This window comes from Triturus cristatus, chromosome 5_1 (assembly GCF_964204655.1).
Source record: "Triturus cristatus chromosome 5_1, aTriCri1.1, whole genome shotgun sequence".
NCBI classification, from domain to species: domain Eukaryota; kingdom Metazoa; phylum Chordata; class Amphibia; order Caudata; family Salamandridae; genus Triturus; species Triturus cristatus.
The window spans coordinates 909,646,336-909,669,766 of NC_140587.1; the positions used below are offsets into that span (position 1 = coordinate 909,646,336).

Genomic DNA, 23,431 nt, shown 5'->3' on the forward strand with positions numbered 1-23,431 from the left:
AGTTCATCAGAATTTTGTATTATCTGAGATTTTCTTCTTATTCTAGTTTGGTGCATAGTTCAACAGATTAATTTACAGAGAATTGGCACATTTTGTCTGATGCATGAATGTTCTCTCATTTATGAAGATATTGAAATATTTAAGGTTCCTCAAACTATTTTAAAACTTACGATTTTATACCTGGTATCTATGTGGTTCCTAAGTCTATCTTTGAATTTATCTTATATTGAATTATTCTGTGCTCTAATGCATCCTGTGTCTAGTATCATCTGTTGTTAATTGGTTTAGACAACTTACATAACCTGTTATTGACTGTTCTCGTTGATAACAATTGAAAAACAACACAAATTGCTATTCCCATGATTGACTCCTTAAATTCAACCTGGATCTCCAACTTTTATAAAGGTTATATTTCCTGATTACTGAGGGGAAGGTTATTATTTGTTTGGTCCTTACTTTTGATCCATTGATAAGATGTTAAGTTTATCCCTGTATTTACAAGGTTAACACTTGCTGCTTACTTGCATATTAGTATTTTGCAAATTATGGTCATGCTTTATTGATGATTGTTCATAAAAATGCTTTATAAGTCTCTCTCTTTAATACTTGCAGATTTCTGCTTTGGAAGGCTCTCTTGAATACTTATAGTATAGATACAGTGTCTGTTATCTACCAGTTTCGTTTGAGAACAGGGCTTCCAATTTCTCATAATACTCCAACATCAGTTTGAACACCACCTGAGCACTTGATTTAGAATGAAAACTTGATGGTATCTTTGTACATTAGGGTACCCCATTTGGAGTAATTTGTTTGTCACGGGTGAACTTCAGTTTTGTATCAGGTCACAAACTAACCATTTTGTTATATCCTGAGTTCAATGCTGTTCATGCCCTGCCTGTAGAATCTTACCATGATGACATGTTCTAGAATGTTGTGGATCAAATAGTCACAGTTGGCTGGGCTGAGCAGCATGCTGGCTGCTCCTGGTGGGGTCTCCTTATGGTCTTGATATGGACTTGATCTGGTCTACTGTACCATCTTGAATAAAACTACTTGAAACTCATCACTTGTATCTGACTCAATCACTACAAGATTTTGGTGACAATCTTCAAAAGAACCTGCTTCTATCACCTCTTCAAAAACCTCAAGCAACTTTAAAAATACAGAACCTACTGCAACTCAAGTTAAGTTAAGCCAACTGGCATCCTGACCCCACCAGTGACCTCTCATCGGTAGCCCACAGCAGTCTGCCAGTTGTTCCTGTGCGTCTGGGGAAGTGCTACTTCTGGAGCAGCCCATTCAGGATTGGGCGTCTACTCCCCACTATCTCTACCTGTCTTGTGCTGTGTGACGGTAAGCCTGCTAACGTCTGCGTCTTGTGCTGTGCCTTTATTGAAGGTAAACTCACCTTTCACCTACGTCTGTGTTCTATGCTGTGGATGTTTTCTTCGCTGAAACTCGACAAGAAGGTGAGCCTTGTAGATGGCACAGACACTCCCATTTGTCTGTATTTTACTGGATGTTTGCGCTACTTTGGAAGGTACCTCCATTGTGTTCCTGCCTTCTCTTTCTCATCTACAAGTTGTGTCCTCAGCGCATCACGAACTAATGTTAACAGTGTCTACCTAGACTCATCTCTGCGTGAATTTGGGAAAGTCTTTTCTTATCAATGTGACTCCGCATCAGCGCTGGATTTGTTTGTTTTTTTCAAGATGCTCCACACAGTAAAGATATCAGCTACATTTCAATCGCTGCTTGTCAAACAACTTCATTATCTCCACGCACATTAATCTCTGCACTCTGACAGACACAGCAAGTCTTATCAACGTAAAGACTGTTTTGGGGCACTCGCACCAACGCTGTTTTACAAGCACATGGACGGCACTGCTGTTATGTATCACTTCGCATAGTCTACTGCGACAAAGAGAGCTCTTTTCAAGATTATGATAACTGTTGTCTCGTTCAACCATGGAAGACACGCACGGTGCTGAGTTGTCAACATTTTCAACAGTTACATTTCATTTTGGCAAGTCTGGTGTGTTCTCAGGGCCACCCATGTTACTTTTACAATTGTGGTCCTATGGGGTAAGTTAATGTTATTCTCTTTTTGGGCCCCATACGTTCCCTGCTCATGTGTCAGTTATACCGCCACACCATTTTTTTTATGAAGGGAACACGCGAGCTTGCCTACCTTCTCCACGGGGGTCACGCGCTGTTCTTTCAGTGACGTCCTGCCATCATTATTGTGGAGTGTTCAGCTCTGACGTCTGCTGCAGCTATGTCATGGTCACCTTTGTGCACTAACGTACCCTAAGCCACCCGGCACTAACGTCTGGGAGCGTGCCGCCATCTTGTGGCTTGGGTTACTTCTTCGTTACACTCTGGCTACTCAAGTATGTTCTGCCAACCACGACGGAGAACATCACATCTGTCAAGCGTGTTTTCTCTGGCCTCATTGAGGTTTCCACGCATAAGGTACATTTTGACTATACTTTCGGCGGCCTTTTGGTTTGATCATGCTCCCACCTCAGGATGTTTCCTGCTCTTTCAAAGTCTGTAGTTGCAGTTTCAATCACCTTTTGGACAGTCTGGTTCACGTTTTTGTTGTGGCGTTATTGATTAACTAGTTACACGCTTACATGTGTAGAATCTCAATTGGCTAAGTATTCATTTGTGATATGCCTTGCTCGTCTACAGAGTTTATTTACTATTGGCTTTATATGTATGCAGATTTTGTTTACTTAGAATCTTTCTAATGTCAATAGCGTACAGTGCACAATATTTATAGTTAATATTGTACAGTGCACAACCTCATTTAGTACTACATAATGTTAATATTGTACAGTGCATTTATTGTTCCTTTTTTTACAGTGCACAAATTTTGTTTTGCGTGGTATGTTGCGTGGACTGTAGTTCTGCTCTTACAATGCACAACTTTTGACCTCACCGTGAGGTGTGTCTGTTGGGTCTTCTTCCATTGTTATGTGCATAACTCTTGACCTCCACTCGAGGTGTCTCGCATGGGTCCTATTCCCATTGCTCTGTGCACGTTGTCTGTACCTCTCCACGAGGTGCGTCCGTATACATAGTGCACAACTTATTGATCTCCATTCGAGATTGTATTTGCACATTCCAATTGTTACCCTTTTGGGTGTGTAGTTTGGGTTCTAGTCCCATTTCTACAGTGCATGGGTTACGCCACACTTGGTGCACGCCTCACATGTGCACAACTTTACTGTGTTTTCCTCCTGGGAGCTATGCGAGGGTTTCAGTCCTTTTCACATTATCATATGTGTCTCTACCCATATCTGTTTTTGATATCTCTCAACCCCTCTTTGTTTTCACGATGTCTACTTTACAAGGACTATGCTTCCTATGGGTCTTAGTCCCATCTGTTACTGCTGTATTGGCTTATCTTTCAAGGGCTTTTTTTCGGGTTATAGTCCTCCCGAACATCACATATAGTTATGATTTAATAATGTACACTTTTGTCTTTACATTATATTTTTAATTATTTTGTATTGATGATGGTGTTTCAAGTGGGTGAGGATTATTATCCTTATACTTTTCCTCATCTTCCTTGTTTTCTTCCTTCATTTCTGTTCTCTTGGTTATGTCTTCTTCTGGTGTCTCGTGTGGATTCTGAGCTTTCCTTTAATTTTCTGTTGTTTTTTCTTAGTCTGTGGGTTTTTCATTCTTCAGCCTCCTTACATTCCTATTCTGGCCAGTTGGTGTGTTTTGAGGCAGTCTTTCGTGCTTCCACTTCACCTCTTCTCTGATTATGTTATTTCTTGCCTTTGCTTTTGTGTATAGAAGGGAGGATGGTTCTTATATTCTTGTTTTCCTCGCTTTTTTGCTTTTCTCATCCTTTTTGGTTGCTCTCTTCTTTCTTTGGTTCGTGGTTCTTATCTCCTTGCTGTTTCTCCTCTTATTCTTTCTTTTTCTCTCATTGTTGTTCTTTTGAATATATCCTGAGTTCAATGCTATTCATGCCCTGCCTGTAGAATCGTACTGTGATGACATGTTATAGAATGTTGTGGATCAAATAGTCACAGTTGGTTGGGCTGAGCAGCATGCTGGCTGCTCCTGGTGGGGTCTCCTTATGGTCTCCTTATGGTCTTGATATGGACTTGATCTGGTCTACTGTGCCATCTTAAATAAAACTACTTGAAACTCATCACTTGTATCTGACTCAATCACTACAAGTTTCCAAGATCATGTCAGTTTTCATGCCCTACCTTAGCAGAAGCGATAGTATAATACTGGTATATAAGTACAGATACCTTAATATTGTTTATTTTAGTATAAATATAACCAAACGACGAGAAAATAGTTGACTATGGAGCAACTTTTAGTTACAGTTTGGCAGCCAGCAAAGCTCAGAATTGAGCAAATGAAAAAAGTAAATTTTCCCACAATTAGATGCCACAAGAATATGTGTTGAGAAAACTGAGGTGATGCTACACCCAGAGCACATTTGTATTCTGAAACCCTGGTATATCCTTCCATTTTTTGATGAATACTTCTAACTGCATATTTCTCGCCTTGTGAATACTTCCCCATGCTGCAGACTGGATCCGGAAGTCTTTTAGCAGTACGTCTGTGTGCCAGTAGGTGGCATTGTGCGGCTCTGCGTCATCATCATTCTCCCCTAGAAGTGATGTGTGGAGCTGCATATCAGCACCACCCCTGGGCACTAATGCAATGTCCTTTCTTCCTGTGCCTTCAGACACAAATCCGGAGCTTCTTCCTGGTCTTTTGACCAGAGTTTTCCTCACTAATTATTCAGTGTGCAAGGGAAATGTCACCTCCTAAAATGAAAGGATTCAAACCATACAGGGATGGTTGCAAGCAAGGGAGACCATGCTGCAGATATTTTCCACTTTACTGGCTCACGTCTGGTGTGCCTTTGTTGGCCGTTTCACCCTCAGCGCCGTCTGGGTCTCTTGTATCCACATTGGGTCCAGCACCGACTTCAGTGCCTGCTTTGGCTCCAGCACCACTAACAGTGCCGGTATAGTTAGCATAGATGCCAACGTCATCAAGACCAGAGGAGAATGTACAGCCTGTTGTCCTATCTGATTCCGAACTGAATCTACCACGATCTCGACCAAAGTCGCTCCTTCTAAAGTGCAACCTCTTCTATTAATCCTTCGGGCTCTGATACTTTGCCCTTACCTCACGGTAGGGTCCAAACTTTACATAACCTGCTTGGCAAAAAGTCTCATAACGACAACTATGAGGAGGGGGGCGGTTATTTTCCACAGTATGATGACCACAACTGGTACGAGGAGTTACAGATTGCCAGTGGGCTCGACACTTTGCCTGATACTGGCCTTGTCTCCCCAGGTCCTGCTAAGAAAGCACTTATTTCGCTGTCATGATGCGAAGGGTGGCTGACTTACAACTGCCAGTCACGGAGGTTAAAACTAATGTACTAACTGAAGTCTTGCAACCTGGCCAAGCTCCCACTGAGCTACTGTTACCTTCCAATGAGGCACTTACTTGACACCCTTTTGGGTACTTGGGCAAAACTCTGTTCGTATCACTCATCAATAGGTTGCCCGTCACCATCGCCCTGCACCTGGTGCCCCGTCTTGTTCTTCCTCTCCCCTCTCCCCATCGGGCATTCCTCACCTCCCTCATCAACTTCCAAGGAAGTGACTAGATATATATCCATTGATCCTACAGTTGTGTGGGTTGACTAGGCAGAGGGACAAGGCAGTGCACTGGTTGTGTACCCCCGTACCTTCAGTGCTCCTATAGCCTATACTAAGTCAGACGGAGGCTCGCATTAAATGGGCTGCAATGCCATAGCGGAGACCTTTGCTGGGTATTACCAGTGGCTCTATAATACTGATCCTGTAGGCCCCTGGGCCGACCTGCACCAACTTGTTGTGGACCTGCCAATTACTTGCCTGTCCCCGGTGGACCGGGAATCCCTGGATGTAGATGTCACCTGCGAGAAATTGAGGATGGCCCTCAAGTAGCTTCAGACGGGTAAGGCGCTGGGGCCAAACAGCTTCCTGGCAGAGTTCTTGAGACATATAGCTTCATACATGTAAGCTTTTGCTGTAGATCTTTAGTGGAGCCCTGACAAACCCAGGGACCTTAGAGCAGTGGACACAGTGGGGGTCCCGAAGCCAGGCTTCTAGAGGACGTTTTGCGAGGAGTACAGACCAATATCTCTTCTGAACACGGAGGTCAAACTGGGCCACGGTGTTAGCTGTTCGACAATCGGGTGGGATCAGCCACCTCATCCATCAGTCCAATCAGTCCAGGTTCATGCCCCAATGGACCACTAGACATAACATACAGAGGGTTAACAACGCCATTGAGATAAACACCATTCTACCGGGTCTTCAAATCTGCTACTGGTGGATGTTTAGAAGGTGTTAGATTCAGTGGATTGGGATTACCTGTTTGCCTTATTGACCCATCTTCAGTTTGGGCCAGAATTTATCAGCTATGTGCGATTGCTATATACGGGCCTCTGTGCGAGAGTACGAGTCGGCGGGCTATGTCTAATTGGTTCAATATAGACAGTGGCTCCTTCCAGGAATGCCTCCTTTCCTCCTTGCTTTTGGTCTTGCCATTTAAGCCCCTGGTGGCCTGAGTAAGGGTGGACGTCCTGTTTCAGGGCTTCCCGTGGTCCTCGACTGTCACCAATAGAATATCTCTATATGCAGAAGACGTCTTATTGTTTATAGATGATCTTGCCATTTACTCTATTGCTATTGCCCGATGGCCCTGCCATGGCCACCGGAGTTGCAGGTGCTCTCCTCGGGGTTCAAATACTCAACTGGTGGGTCTGGCGAAGGAATTGAAAGCCTGGTCCTCCCTGCCGCTGTCCGTACTGGGGAATTCGGCCTCTCAGTTTCCTCTGGTTCAGCTCAAACTGCTGCATTGCACATACCTCACAATGGCACAGCTGTTCAGAATGGGGCAGGTTAGCGCAGGAGGTTGGGTGCACTGTAGAGATCGATCTGGGGAACAGTTAGGTACATTTCTGGTGCTGCATGGCCTTATCACACTTTTGGCAGAGGGTATTGGGAACCTTGTTGACGGTATTGGGTTGGAAGATTTCTAGAGCCCTTAAATTGATCCTTCTATATATCCCGGAGGATATAGAGGGTGACATATGCAAGAGGGTGCTGCTGTGGCTGGGCCTTCTGGTAGCCAAGTGTGTTATCACAAGGGCGTGGAAAGACGCGTAACCCCCATTCCCATAGCTTGGTGGGCCATTGGCATGGATTACTGCATGGGTGTGGAACGTCCAGTATACCTGGCCAGGCGGTGCCTACAGCAACATGTTAAAGTCTGGAAAAATTGGGCCGGGCACAGAGGGATACACCTAGAGCCATGTCCATCCCTGCCGTGGTCCTTAGAGGGGGAGATACAAGGCCGTCTTGGGGCAATGGTTGATATTTTGATGCTTCCTGTTTAGCCTTGAGTGGGGGCGAACCTGTGTGACTCACTTTGTTGCACTGTAATGTGTATTTTGGAGTTTCTGTTATTGTTTACCTGGCTCTGTGCCAAGGTTGGGTGTGTTATTAGGTCAAAACTAAATCAAAACGTTTTTAAAAACAATATCAGCAGGGGCAGCATTTGCCTTCGTTCCCAACACTTCAAGCAGCTGTAACCACAAAAATGCTTTAGTGTGTCCTCGCTGGCACACAGCCACCCTGTCGGAGGCACAATACAATATTTCATTGACTCATGGCATGCCATCACAACGAACAATTGGTTCCTACAAATTGTTCACCGGACTACACCCTTCGTTTTCTTTCCATCCCGGTGCTCCTTCCACTGCCTTCAGGGTGGCTGATGGAGGACCATCTATCTGTTTTACAGCAGGAAGTGCATGTCCTTTTGGCCAAAGAGGCCTTAGCTAGGACTTTGTCTTCTGAAGTAGGAACTGTGTGTTACTCCTGCTACTTCCTTGTGCCTAAGAAGGGCAGAGGCCTTCATCCTATTTTAGGTCTCCGCCCTTGAACTCCTTCCTCCAGAAGGCAATATTCAAGATGGTAACACTAGAAGCTGGTCTTATCTGCTTTGGACTCTGGAGACTAGATGATGGCGTTGGCCATGGAGAGCGCTTACTTTCACACCCCTTTCCTGTAGGCCCATAGGCAATACCCATGGTGCGTGGTGGGCTAAGAACATTTTCCGTTTGCAGTGCTTCCCTTTGGGCTCACCATAAAAATAAATTATGGCAGTGATCACAGTACATCTACAGAAGTCTGGTGTACCAGTCTTTCCCTATCTTAATGACTGGTTGCTGAAGGCAAGCTCAAGCCAGTCATCAAACACCTACACATGATGTCAAACCTCCTAACATCCGTGGGTTCACCATCAACAAACCAAAGTCACACCTGACAGATGCTCCCTGTTTCCTGAGCCATTCTGGACATGGTATAGTTTCATGCCTTTCCCCGTAATGGGAAGTCCAGATACTCTGGCTATGATCCCAATGTTTCAGCCTCTGCCCTGGATCTAAGTAAGGTTGACTCTGAGGCTGCTGGGATTCTAGGTCTTCTGTAACTTGAATGCGTCAGATGCCCAATGTCACACGCAAGCTCTGCAGCGGGACCTGAAATTTCAGTGGACACAGCATCAGGGAAATTTGTTGAACTGTATACAGATTTCTAGAAAATAGAAAAATCTGCAGTAGTGGCTACTGGACCTCAATGGGTCAGTGACAGGCACCTCACTTTATTCCACCCAGAGCTGACAGTGGTCATAGATGCATCACTATTAAGTTTTGGGAGGCCATCTTGGGAAAGGTGGAGATCGGAGGACCCTGGTCTCTGTCGGAGACTTGGTTTCACATTAACTTGGAGGATTGGTTGGAGTTCAGACCGATTTGCATAGCGATGAAGGCATTCCTGCCTACAAATAAAAGGACAGCTGGTGCAGGTGCTCACAAACAACACCACTGCCGTGTGGTACTGCAACACGCATGGCGGCTGGGCTCTTGGACCCTGTGACAGGAGATCTTGCACCTCTGAAAGTGGCTGGACCACCAATCAATCTCCCTTGTGGTGAACCACCTTGGGGGGCTTTAAACGCCAGGGCGAACAAACTCAGCTGCAGGCGCCTAGTAGATTATGAATGGCAGTTACACCCAGAGGTGGCCCATGCCATTGTCCAGCAATGGGGAGAACCCTGGCTTGATCTATTTTCTACTATCTGACAATGCGGTGTCAGCACGTCTGTTTGCTGAAGTTTCAAAAGCAGAACTCACTCTGAGACGCATTCCGTCTTGAGTGGAGTTTAGGACTCCTGTATGCCTTTCTGCCACTTCCTCTTCTGCTCTGACCCTACAAAAAGACCGGGCCCGAGTCATCCTAGTGGCATCGGATTGGGCCAAGAGAGTGTGGTACCCGGAACTCCTGGGCATGAGCACTTGTCATCCAATCAAGCTGCCACTTTGGTAGGATCTTCTGTCTCAGCAGTAGGGCAGGATTCTGCACCCGGGCCTGCACATTTTGCATTTCTTCTTTGCTCCACCTCATCCCTGAAATAGGAAAAGAGACTCCCTCGCTTGGATCCTACAAGAGCATTGAACTTCTATATCGCTTGTACCAAGGAACATTGGGCAGACAGTCAGCTCTTTGTAGGTTTTTCCAGAAGAAAAAAGAAATGTAAGGCAGGGCAGAAACATATAGGGCCTCATGTAGGTAAATAAATTTTACCGGTTCTTAAATACCGAGCCGTACCGAATCGGTAAATTAGAATCGGTAAGTTATATGTAGGTAAAAATTCGGTAACAGTTACCGATTCGGTAACATTCGGTAAATACGAATCGGAATTCACCGATTCGGTAAATACCGAGGTGATAATTACCGATTCGGAAAATACCGAGGTGGTATCTACCGAATCGGAAAATACCGAGGTGGTATCTACCGATTCGGAAAATACCGAATCGGTACGTACGGATTCGGTAAATAACATCACATGACTTGACGAAACAGCTAATCCTGTGCAACGACAGCCCACCCAACCAGGAACTGCCCACACCCAGGCAGGTGTACACAATTAGCCGAAGTGGCCACACCCAGGCAGGTGTACATAATTAGCCGACCCTGGAGAGGCCTGGAGTGCAGAGGAGAGGCAGGGAGCAGTTGCATGTGCGAGCGGGAAACGAACAGCATGTCCAGCCAGAGAACACAGAAAGACGGAGGGGAAAGGAGGAGGAAGCTCAAATTCAGCCCCAAGGAACTCCAGGTGCTGGTGGAGGAGGTGGTGAAGCAGCACCAGAAGCTGTTTGGGAGGCAATCCCTGCAAGTGCCTGAGGCCGAAAAGCGCAACATATGGCTGGCCATCCAGGCGCAGGTCAATGCTGTGGGAGTGACCCACAGGGACATTGAGGTCCTCAAAAAGCGCTGGTATGACCTGAGGATTGTGACCAAGAGGAAGATGGGCGACATCCAGAAGGAGGCCAGCCAGACCGGAGGTGGAACCAACAGGGCACCTGCCCTCACCGAACTGGAGGAGCTGGTGGCGGCCACACTCGAGCAAGAGAGCGTCGTGGGTCTTGGGGACGCCGACAGCTCTGCCAGAGCCGCAACACACCAAGGTAAGACGAAAGCACAGCAATGTAGCCTCCCCTACCCCTATCCCACATCCCCCATTGTGAAACGAGAATCACACTGCAGTCCACACGTGTCAGTGCAGACAGGCAATGCATTCCGGGAGATGTAGTCAGGGCAACACTAACCATGACGTAAATGTCACAGGGCAACAAGGCATGTCACGCACTCGAGGCACAAGGAGACAGAGGACAGATTGGAATGTGAAATGATTTATTGTGACGCTTGCAATGCAGCCCCTCGGGGACACTGAGCCAATGTTGTTTTTCTGTCCACAGATGTGACATCATGCAGTACAGGGCATGCTGCAGGGGAGACGGCACACCGGCCACAAAAATCACCTCTAGCCAGCACGAGTTCAGACCAGGGAGCAGGCCCACTTGCAGCCGCACCACCTACGCAGCCAGCCTCGCCGCACACAGAGCCAGCATCACCTCACCGAGAGCCAGCATCACCACCACCAGAGCCAGCATCGCCACTCATGTTCGATTCACCGGCCACATCTCCGCTTGCAGGTGTGAGAATGAGGAGGCGTCCAGCAGCCAGGCTACGAGCCTTAGACACCTCGTCAGACGACAGCATGGGCCCAGAAGACCGCACCGGGCCCCAGGAAGGGAGCCATCCCACTGTGCCCCACACCTCACAGGCAGCACAGACGGGAGCAAGAGGGCGCCGCAGGTCGCGTGTCCAGAGTCCACCAGCACCCACTGACGGCCATGGTGTCTTCTTGGGGCTCGAGGGCCAAATGTTGAAGCAACAGCGCCTGCAATCATAGGCAGTTATGTCAGTCCAGAGGCACATGCGGGTGATGAAGACAAGCTTAGTCAACATGGACACAAACATTGGCGGCATGGCTGCGGGCATTCGGGACATGTCCCAGTCAATCCAGCAGTTGTGCAGCAAATTAGATGCTGACATCGAAGCACGGCGCCGGGAACGCCAGCGAAGGGACACTACCAGCAGGGCACTCAACCGTCTGGCAACTGCGACTTCCCTACTTTGCCGGCGCTCTGTGACGATGCAGGAGGGCCTAACACAGTGCTGCAGCGACCTGTCTCGGGGGATGTTGCAGGTGACAAGTGCACTAGGGGTGCTATTGAGTAGTCAGGCGTCGACAACTGCTGCAGGGGATGCTGCGGAGAGCATCGACACCAGCAGCAGCATCACACCCCCCGTCCCCGAAGCACGCAGGAGCAGCAGGCGGCTTGGGGTTGGCTCTAGTGAGGATGCACAGGCCGTGCAATCCACCACTGCAGCGCGTATGCGCAAACATTGATGTGGCCCTGCTTATCCACTTGCCATTGGGTGACGTAACCCTGGACATACTCATTGTATAGATGGCATATTGCCAGATTGGCCTGTTCATGTGTTCATGGCGTGGTGCCACATTAAACTACGTCATGACTTCTCACAACTCGCTGTGTCCCCTCACTTACTCAGAAATAGTTGCATGTGATCTCTGCCCGTCTCTCTCTCCCATCGACTGCAGTTGGCACTCTAGCTGCGCTGCCCTCTGGCTGGCCTGACTCATCCTCGTTGTCCTCAAAATATGTTAGTTCCACATCTGTACCTTTTTTCGTGGCAAGGTTGTGCAGCATTGCACAAGTGGCAATTATCTTGCAGCAGGTGATGGGTTTGTACTGGCGTGCGCCTCCGCTCTTGTGGAGGCAGCGGAACCTGCTCTTCAGTAGTCCAAACGTGCGCTCCACCACATTGCGTGTAGATTTGTGGGCCACGTTGTATCGTCTCTCACTCTGGGTTGCTGGGTGTAGGTAGGGAGTGAGGATGAATGACCGGCATGCATATGCACTGTCGCCTGGATGAGTAAAAGGGAACCATCAGTTACATGCCTCTATACACTCTGATTTGCAGGTTTCAAGGGGCGTCACTGTTACTTACCCAGTAGGTATCCCTCTCCGAATTCGCCGGCACTCAGTCGTGTGTAGATCCCACTATTCTGGAAGATGTAAGAGTCGTGGGTGCTCCCAGGAAACTTTGCAACAATATCTGTGATGATGTTCCCTGCATCACAGATCACCTGCACATTGATGGAGTGGGTGGACTTCCTGTTCCTGTAGATGTGCTCTGTATCAGCTGGTGGACAGATTGGGATGTGTGTACCATCAATACAGCCGATGACATGGGGGAACTGTGCCATGTGATAAAAGTCTGTTTTTGTTTTCTGCAGTGCAGCCTGTGTGTTTGGGAAGCTTATGTAGTGGTGCATTCTCTGCATCATGGCATCCAGGAACTTCCTGAAGAAACGGGACAGGCAACTCTGGGATACACCACCCACCGCAGCTGTCACCACCTGATAACTGCCGGATGCCAGTAGATGTAGGCTGCAGAGCACCTGCACATGTGGTGGTATGGCGTGCGCCCTTCTTGTTGGCTGGTCCAGGAGTGGGTGCAGGTCCCTTATCAGGTCCATGATGGTTTCGGGGTGTAGCCTGTACCTCTCATGTATCTCTGCATCAGTCAGCTGGAATAGTGTGATGCGCTGTCTGTAGATTTGTTCCTCCCGTCGCCACACCCTCAGTCCTGCTGCCTGTAGACGTAGGCGCCTTGCAATGACGTACATGGCGGCCATGTTGTCCACGCTGTTGCATTTTGGGATTGCTTATGTGCATTGTTGATGGTTACCACCTGCTTTCCATCCGTGTTAATTACCGACTCTTATTTACCGATTTTCCTGGATTTCTTAATTACCGACTGCTCCTACATGTCATTTTAAATTTTTACCACTTCATATTTACCACTTCATATTTACCGATTCGTTAATTATGTATTCGGTAAATATGAATCGGTATTTTAGAATTCGGTAACTATGAATCGGTATTTACCGCCTCATATTTACCGAAAAGTGGTTTTTGGACTCCTACATCTCACTTGTCTGAATACCGGTCGGTAACGGCATATTTACCGAAAATCGGCCGTTACCGACCGGTATTTCGCTACCTACATGAGGCCCATAATCTTCTAATGGATTGCTATCTGAATAAAGGTCTGCTGCGCACTGGCTGAGAAGAAGCATCAAGAAGGCTTATAAGATCACTTCACCAGGACCAAAGCTGCTACCAGTGGACTTGCGTGTAGAGTGCATGTCCTGGTTCACTGCGTAGCATATGGAAATGACATGTGGGCTGGAGTGTTCGTCCCACCAGCTTGATTTCTGTATAAGGCTGGAGCATGTCTCACAGCACTTTAAGTGATTTAAATTTCCCTGATATCCTCAGGTACTATGGGAGAGAATGCTACCCTTTTGGCTTCCTCACCCCGGGGTGCTTCCCTAATAAAAACCGAAGGCCAGACTTCTTCTAATAGGATATCCTAATCAGACAATAATAACCAAAAGACTGCTTTAATAGCATGTGGTAGGGCCACTTCAATTTATGTTTAGACAGTAAACCTGGAGAATTAAAATGTTTATCTGAAAGTATCAGTTGGATTTGCATGCAGAAACCTCTGAAGCATCTGATGTACTATAGTGACTTCAGCAGTGCTGTCTAGGAGAGCTCTTGCACAAGTCCTGTTTCGCAGGAGGACTTGTAGCTCGATTGGCATGTTTCTTAAAAAGTCCTTACACATTCTTCTTCTTAATTGTGGTTTTAGAGTCCAATCCTTTCTCTTCCTTATTTACGCTGACGTCAGTCTTGCGTCCTGCTTCACTTTTTCTACTGTACTCCTCTTTTTTTGGTACATGGATCAACTCTTTCTTTCTGTTCTTTTACCATCAGTGGCCAGAAAAAAACCTGAAGAGTGGCTATCAGAACATTGATACAGTTCAAGTTTTTTAATTTTTACGTGGTGTCTTAAGTTATAACAACCCCTGCCAGAATCTTGAGAAGCGGGTGGCTCCAGTCCATCATTTGTCTTTGTCGTTCTGTTTTTTCTTCCCTTCCATTACAGATTTTTCTTTATCTGAGCCCTCAGTGTCATCTTTAGGTTCTAAGGGCCATATGTAGGTAGCATACAATTTACCACTTCTTAAATACCGAATTTTACCGATTCGGTATTTAAGAAGTGGTAAATTGTATGTAGGTAATCATTCGGTAAATATTACCGAATCGGAGAAATTCGGTAATTACCGAATCGGTATTTACCGATTCGGTAATGAGGCATACCTTCCCATTGATTCCTATGGGCCTGGAGGCCCATAGGAATCAATGGGAGGTATGCCTCATTACCGAATCGGTAAATACCGATTCGGTAATGGGGGGAGCACATTCAAGGGTGGCAGGGTGTCACATTGACACCCTGTTGCACCCCTGATTCCTGCATGTGTGCACATGTGGCGGACATACATGCCCTAAGGGCATGTATGTCTGCCACATGGCACTCTTTTTTCAGCAAAATATTGCTTTTTGCAATGAATTCGGTATTTAACACCAACCTATATTTGGTGGTAAATGCCGAATTTTAATTCCTACACAACACTCATTAGAGTGTCACCTACATCTCATTTCAGGATTCGGAATTTACCGATTCGGTAAAATTACCGATTCGGTAATTTTACCGATTCGGTAAATTACCGAATCCTGAAATATGCCCCCTACATAGCAAATGCCAAAATACCAGTCGGTAACGGGATAATTACCGAAAATCGGCCGTTACCGACCGGTATTTGGCTTCCTACATATGGCCCTAAGTGTAGCTTAACGGGTTCCATACCCAAGGTATCTCTGCCTACAAAAGTATAAACTTCTGTGATTCACGGTCTTGAATTGTAACTGCTTCTAGTCACTTGGTTTTTTTTGTGTTTTTTTTTATTGGTGCATGATTTCAAAGTTACATATATCACATTTCATCTTTCATCAGCAATTTGGCAATTAAGCAGAAAAAATGCATATATCATGACATCTAATTCTCATTTACATGTGCCAACTATCAGCTTAAAATTGCAAGAAAAAGAACATATATTAATGCTGGAGAAGGAGAATTAAAAATCATCATGCACAATTTTATTAGTTTATTCCCACCCACCCACTCCCACCCATCCCACCCAGCAGGAGTTAGGCACGCACACTTATCTTTGGTGTATAGAAAAAAATCAAAGGAAAAAAAAAATATATGAAAAAAGAAAAATCAGAAAGGGATTTGGGGCTTCCTCTACCTCTCGAGCCATCTATTCAGTGGTTCCCAAATTTTAAGGCCTTTCGACCGGGACCGTAACCCTATTTTTTCATAAATAGCTTTTTCAAAGTTATAGTTAGCCAATAGACAAGACAACCATTGGTGAAAGCCTGGGAGAGATGGATCTAACCAGGCTGAAGCCAGACATAGTCGAAGTATCGCCATTCCTATAAAAAACAGTTTTTCTCCCGGCTTCCCTTGTAATTCCTGGTCCACCCCAAGTCCAACCAGGGATGGAGAAAGAGAAACATCGCTCCCTAGCAACTCCTTAAAAAAGTTTGAAATCTCTTGTTTTAGATTGCTTAGAGCATCGCAGAAGGCAAACATGTGGTTTAGATCAGCCTGATATAGTGAGCACCTGGAGCATAAAGTCCCTCTCCCTGTCTCCCATTTAGCAATCTTTTTCGGAGTATTATAAAGTGAGAAACAGGATTTTTTAATACTGGGCTTGGAGCCGCGCCGGAATTAACAATCTTTGTGCTAACTCAGTTGAATAGAAAAATATGCCTTCCGAAATTCCTATCTCTTCTTTCCATTTTATGGCTCGTACATTCAAATCATCCGGCATTAATGAATTAAAAGAATTATACACAGCTCCAATAGATAGTGATCCACTCTTTCTCAGGTTGTCTATGATATGGTAATTAACAAATCCTGATGGGCCACCACCTTTTTTACTTTAAAAATCTCGTATTTGGAGGTACTTATAGAAGTCCCTCCGATCTAATTCATACTGCTCCTTGAGAATTTCAAAATAAACTATATCAGTTAAAGAATAAAAATCGCCGAGCTTGGATAGACCTTTGTCTTGCCACTTTTTGATTATTAGATCTTTAAAGATACCCGGCAGGTTAGGATCATTATAAATCGGTGTGTAATAGTGCAGACGACCCAATCCTAAAATTTTACGCACCGATTTCATAATTCTATAACTCCCACCCAACGTCTTAAAACATACCTTCTTATAATGGCAATCGTTCAAGAATCTCCAAACCCATCCCCATGCGTCTTTGCCCATTTTGAGTTCGATTGGTCAAGCAACTGACCAACTTCCTCTAAACCAACGGCTCCCTCGACCCGTCCTAGTCTGGCTTCCGCAGCAACCACAGCACCGAGACCGCCCTCATCGCCGCCACCGACGACATCAGAACCCTGCTCGACAACGGAGAAACCGCAGTCCTCATCCTCCTAGACCTCTCAGCTGCCTTCGACACGGTCTGCCACCGCACCCTAAAAACACGTCTCCACAACACAGGGATCCAGGGAAAGGCCCTGGACTGGATCTCCTCCTTCCTCACCGACAGAACCCAGAGAGTCCGCCTACCCCCGTTCCACTCAGAGGTCACCAAGATCATCTGCGGCGTACCCCAAGGCTCATCACTCAGCCCGACGCTCTTCAACATCTACATGAGCCCCCTCAACATCATCTCCTACGCCGACGACACCCAGCTGATCCTCTCCCTGACCAGAGACCCAGTCACCGCCAAATCCAACTTCCAAGAAGGAATGAGGGCCGTCGCCGAATGGATGAAGATCAGCCGCCTGAAACTGAACACAGACAAGACGGAGGTCCTCATCCTTGGACCCTCCCCCTCCGCCTGGAACGACTCCTGGTGGCCCGCCGCCCTGGGCACAGCACCGACACCCACCGACCACGCACGCAACCTAGGGTTCGTCCTGGACTCATCGCTCACTATGACCAAGCAAGTCAACGCCATCTCCTCCTCCTGCTTCAACATCCTCCGCATGCTACGAAAGATCTTCAAATGGATCCCCACGGAAACAAGAAGGACTGTCATCCAAGCCCTCGTCACAAGCCGGCTCGACTATGGCAACGCACTCTATGCAGGGACAACGGGCAAGCTACAGAAAAGACTGCAACGCATACAGAATGCCTCCGCACGCCTCATCCTGGACATCCCCCGCCACAGCCACATCACCGCCCACCTGAGAGACCTGCACTGGCTCCCCGTCAACAAGAGGATCATGTTCAAGCTCCTCACCCACGCACACAAAGCGCTCCACAACGCCGGACCCGAATAACTCAACAAACGCCTCTCGTTCTACGCCCCGACTCGCCAACTCCGCTCAGCCAGCCTCGGCCTCGCCACCGTACCACGCACCAGAAGAACAACAGGCGGCAGATCTTTCTCCTACCTCGCCGCCAAGACCTGGACCTCCCTCCCCACTCACCTCCGACTGACCCAAGACCTTCTCACCTTCAGGAGACACCTCAAGACCTGGCTGTTCGAGCAGTAGCAGCACCCCCCTCCCCCTCTCACCCTCAGCGCTTTGAAACCCTCGCGGGTGAGAAGTGCACTCTATAAATGTACTGATTGATTGATTAGGTGTAAGTATGTCTTCTAGAGGATTATCTAGTGGCTTATCAGTAAAAAGTGTAAGGTTGCACAAAAGAGTAGTTGCCCAGTAATACAATCTTATATTTGGTAGAGCCAACCCACACCTTTCTTTTGGCAGAGAAAGATATTTATATGCTCTTCTGGGCTTTTCGTATGCCCAGATAAAGCGAGAAAACAAATCTTCAATTTTCTTCAGACAATTGGCTCTAAATTCTAGCGGAATTGCACTTAAAAAATACAAACATTTGGGGGGAAAAAGCATTTTAATTATATTACATCTGCCTATTATCGATAAATGTAAATTATGTAATCTTACTAACTCAATTTTGGTTTTGGCTATCAAGGGGTCAATATTACCATCCACAATATTTTCTACATTGGACATAATATCTATTCCAAGATATGTAGCCTTTTCAACCTGTCTAGTATCATTGCCCATACTAACATTCTTACAGATGATTTGAGTTTTAGTACTATTAAGGGAATATCCTGATGATTGTCCAAATCTTGCCGCCTCTGCTTCGACCTGAACCATAGATGTTCCTGGATTAGAAGTTACCAAAGCAATATCGTCGGCATAAGCCAACACTTTAGTTTCCCCACCATGGGAAATAATGGGGCTGATGTTTCGATTAGCCTCCAGCTGTCGTAGAAAAGGATCTATATAAAGTGCGAACAGAAGCGGCGAGCTCGGGCATTTCTGTCGGGTACCTCTAGTTATTTTAAATGAATCTGTAAATGCTCCATTTAAATATAATCTTGCGGTAGGCTGAAAATAGAGCATCTGGAATGCCTGTATAAATCCCTGGCCTATTCCGACCCTTGACAGGGTCTCCCATAAAAAAGGCCGGGAAACCCTGTCAAAGGCCTTTTCGGCATCAAGCAGAATAAGTGCTGTTGGACCCCTAGAAATACTGGCGGCATCAAAGAGTGAGATAGTTCTTCCGATGTGATCTATGGTGCCACGTCCTGGGATAAATCCATGTTGTCTAGGTGATACTACTTTATGGATTACCCCAGCTAAGCGAACAGCTAAAATTTTAGAATAAATCTTGCTATCGGCGTTTATCATAGTTATAGGACGATAGGAGGCAGGGTCTAACGCTGTTTTGTACTTTTTCAGGAACACTATTATTTTTGCTTCAGACCACGATTCAGGTGGTCTCCTCCTCCTTAAATACATGTGCAAATAGCTGATGCATACCCTCTTTAAGCTCGGTCAAACATTTCTTATAAATTTCTAATGGGATGCTATCTAAGCCAGTAGCTTTACCACTAGGGAGACTATTAATGCATAATAAAGTGTCGACCCACTGGGGGGGGCTCCTCAAGTTGTAACTGATCTTCTTGAGATAGTTGTGCCGCTGGAATTTGATTAAGATATATTGTGATATCTTTTAAGTGACCAGAGGTGGTCTCATGATATAAGTCTTGATAATATGAATAGAACACCTTCCGAATTCCCTCTGGATCTGTAATGTGGCCTCATGTGGAATCATTAACTGCTGCGATTATATTCCGTGTAGCTTTTTGTCTTGCCCTAATCGCTAGGTGGGGTCTGACCTGCTCACTACATTCGTATGCTTCCTCACTCCATACAGCTATTCTATTTGCGCCCCTTTTCACTATTATCTCCATAATGGTCAACTTAGCTACCATTATTTTTGCAAGTGCGTCTGCAGGATCACCTCCATCCTGGAGAACTGTAAGCAAATCTTCTTCTGCAACTGCCAATCGACTTTGCATATCATTTAGTAGTTGACGTTTTTCTTTGTTCAGGGATAGCGAAAAGCTAAGTGTCTCTCCTCTTATCGCTGATTTCAGTGAATCCCACACTACTTCGATCCCTGTACTCCCTAGATTTTCTTTAAGAAATTGGGGAATCCATAGCATCATGTGTTTAGAGTATTCATTGTTTAGAAGTAGGGATCGTTCAAAAGTCCAGCTAATCATACCACTATTTCCCGACATTAGCGCTCGTAATTCTACTTGTAAGGGATTGTGGTCTGCCACTATGCGCGGGGTCTTCTCTATTGAACAAACATGAAGAATGGTATGGGATGCAAATATAAAATCAAATCTCGCAAGCTTGTTGTGTGGAAAGGAATAAAAGGTGTGTCCAGAATCTGGGGGTGTTGTGAATGCCAAATGTCGGTAAGTGCCTGTTTGCGACACAGTGTCCTCAAAGGTCTAAATACCTTTGGTTTCTGACCGCTATAAATCCAATTTTTATCAAAGGTTATATTCTTGTTGGCGGGCATATTTGTATTAAAATCTCCACAGATGATTATGGGTAGCGGCCAATTCATTATTCATATACAGGGTTCGACAAATCCATTCACCCGCTCGCATTTGCGAGGGATAATTGATGAGGATGAGCTATTTTTAGGTCCTACTCGCCAGAAAAGACAAACTAACTTTTTTCCTCTGTCTTTGAAAACGGAGCAAAAGTGACAAGATAACAAGATTTAAAGGCACTTTTATTGCTCACAAAGGGAATGAGCAATAAAGATGCCTTTAAATCTTGTTATCTTGTCACTTTTGCTCCGTTTTCAGAGACGGAGGTCAAGTAGGTTGCAGTGAGGTCGAGGGGATTTTCCAAGAGACTAGACCTGCAGGGCTAGTACAATTTTTCAGATTTTTCGAGCCCTGATATAATCAAAGACTGCAGGATCATCTAAGGTACTTCCATATATAGTGCATACAGTAAGTAAGTCTCCATTCTCTCTGCGACATTCTGTAATAACCCACATCCCATTTTGATCAGCTGCTGTACGTGTAAATTGAAGCGAACGGTTGGCCGAAAAAATTGCTACCCCCCGCCTCGTGTCCTTGCGTTTTATGTTGTGGCCCCTACCACTGTGTAACCAAGTGTATCTAATAGGTGAATATGGGCTCTTTCGATATGCGTTTCCAGCATACAGATGATATCAGCTTTAAGTAGCCGAAGCGCTGCAGCAGTTTTCTGCCGTTTTTTGGGGTCGTTAAGGCCACAGATATTAATTGCTGCTATACGTAATTTACTCATTGCAGATAGCGAAGTTACTCAAATGCACATAACTGATGCCAAAGAAAAAAAAGAAAAAAAGAGCTTTCCCCCTAGGTGCCAACCCCTTCCCCCACCCTAACCCTACCCCTCCCCCCCTTGGATCCCACCCACCATCTACCACTGAGGTTACCTGGCTCCCAGAGCCAGGATGAGGGCATCTGAGCAATCAGGACCCCATGCCCCCCCTCCGGTCCGACCCCCACCCTTAACAGTCCCTAAACAGTCCCTCCTTGTGAGCCCGCCCTCGCCCTTGCAGCTATCTAAATATATTCAGTAATCATTTTATTGCTATAGTACCCAGCTAAAAAGGCAAAACAGAAAAGAAAAATCAATTTAAAATTTTTGAGTCTTTGTTCTTTAGTTTTGTCTCTTCTTGAATCTGCGATCTCTCGCAGATAAGACTGGGCCTGAATTTCGGATGTAAATCTTCGCGTGACCCCCTTATATATAACTTTTAGGCGAGCTGGATTCTGCAGATAAACAGTTGCCCCTAGTTGTTGTAAAGGAGAAAAAAGTTGTCTCAGCCTCCATCTGCACTCGACGGTGGCATGGGCAAAGTCAGGCCTCGTGAAAAAAGTAACACCATTGAATTCCCTCTTGCTTGCCGATCTTGCTGATCGTAAAGTAGCTGACGCAGAAGGAAGTTGCCAAAGTATAATAACATAGCCCGTGGGTATTGTGCTGAACACATAGGGTGTTTAGATGGTGTTAATGGAAAGCGGTGAGCACGCTGTATCTCCTTGTCCCAGTCCCAGGAGTGCTGCTCAGGGAAGTCACCTTTAAGGAGCGTGATCATATAAGCCCTAGGGCCGCTCCTTCCACTCCCTCCGGAATCCCAAGGACCCGAAGATTATTACGTCGTAGTCTATTCTCCTGCTCTTCGACTTTCAGCATTAAGTCTTTGACTATGCCTTCATGTTCATCTCCCTATGCCTTCATGGTGGAAACATCTTTTTCAAGATTCTCAGTGCGTACTTCAGCTGAAGCCATTCTATCCGCGATTTCAACGCATGTTCGGCCCACTTTCCTTATTGTTCCTTTTAGTTTTTGCGTAGCATGGCGTGATCTTCGATTATCTAGCTTGATCTCTTCTTGAAAGCTTTTAATGGAATGTAACACTTGTGAGAGGGTAGGTTCTTTCTTACTTCCAGAATTTCCATCTCCCAGATTGCCCATGGCTAAGTGATTACCGCCTGAGCATACCGTAGAGTCAGATGGAGTCATTAGTTGTGAAGATGAGTAGTCCCACCTGAGCTCTACCGTGCTTCCTTAGTCCGAGGTCCCCCCACTCTTATGTCTGCTGGGTTTTTTCTTCCAAGATTCTTTTTGTGCAGCAGTTTTCAATGAAATTTCTGAGTCCGTACTGCTATCCCAGTCATGTTTCCCTCCATCACTGGATGTAGAGGCGCCAGTTTCGTATATTTCTGATTCATCTGTTAATGAGTGAGTTTTTTCCGTGTTATCCGGCGTTTTTGGCTGGGGGCATACTGCATTTGATGGATTCCTCATTTCGGTCTCTTCAACACTGGCAACCTCTTTGGCAATAGTCCCAGTTTCAGGTATTTTAATATCAGGGTTTGGTAGCTCTGCTAGGGGACCAGCGTTTGGAGACTTGGAGCCACTCTCATCTTTGTTCTGATCACAGCTTGTGACTGTAGCAGTGGCTGAAATTGTTTGTGGCAAAGGGGCTCCAGGGACCAGCGGTACCTCTACAGTGTCTACAGGGGATACACCAACATCAGTTGGAATAGTTTGTCCTTCTGGATCGGCCCCCTCAGCTGCTTCAACACTATGTGTTTTTCCCTCAATCAGGCCAAATATATTAGAGATTAGGGGCTGAGTGTTATGGACTTGGCTAGTATCCATGGGTTTGGCGTTTTTTGGTTGTGTTTTTTTCCGAGCCGTCAGGAGGTTGTGGAGGGCCGATAGCGTTTTCCCCAGGAAGCACGTCGTTGGGAGCCGCCGAAGGACAGCACAGGTCGAGGATAGTGGAGTAGAGCAGTTTGCAGCCGCTGACGCCGATGCTCCGGTCAGATGTCTCGCTGCATTACGAAGCCCATTCTGACCTCTGCTTCGAGCGGAGATCGCCGTAATCTGTAAGCAATACAGGTGGTCCATGCATCTGGGATTTAACAGGTATTTCAGTTTTCAATTTTTCGGTTGCGATACCATAGAAAGGGTTTTAATGTCTTTTTAAGGGTCGGACCGGCGGACCTGAGCTGAGCAACTGCTACTCAGACGCCATCTTGCCTCTCCCTTCTAGTCTCTGAAGTGTAGCTAGAACTGAAGTTGTC

At 46.1% G+C, this 23,431-nt stretch overlaps 1 protein-coding gene across 2 annotated transcripts in view; it reads left to right on the plus strand.

The window, feature by feature from the left end:
• Positions 1-23,431, plus strand: part of ATP9B (ATPase phospholipid transporting 9B) — a 2,296,170-nt gene that overhangs the window by 1,087,245 nt on the left and 1,185,494 nt on the right. The gene's annotated exons all lie outside the window — the stretch shown is intronic.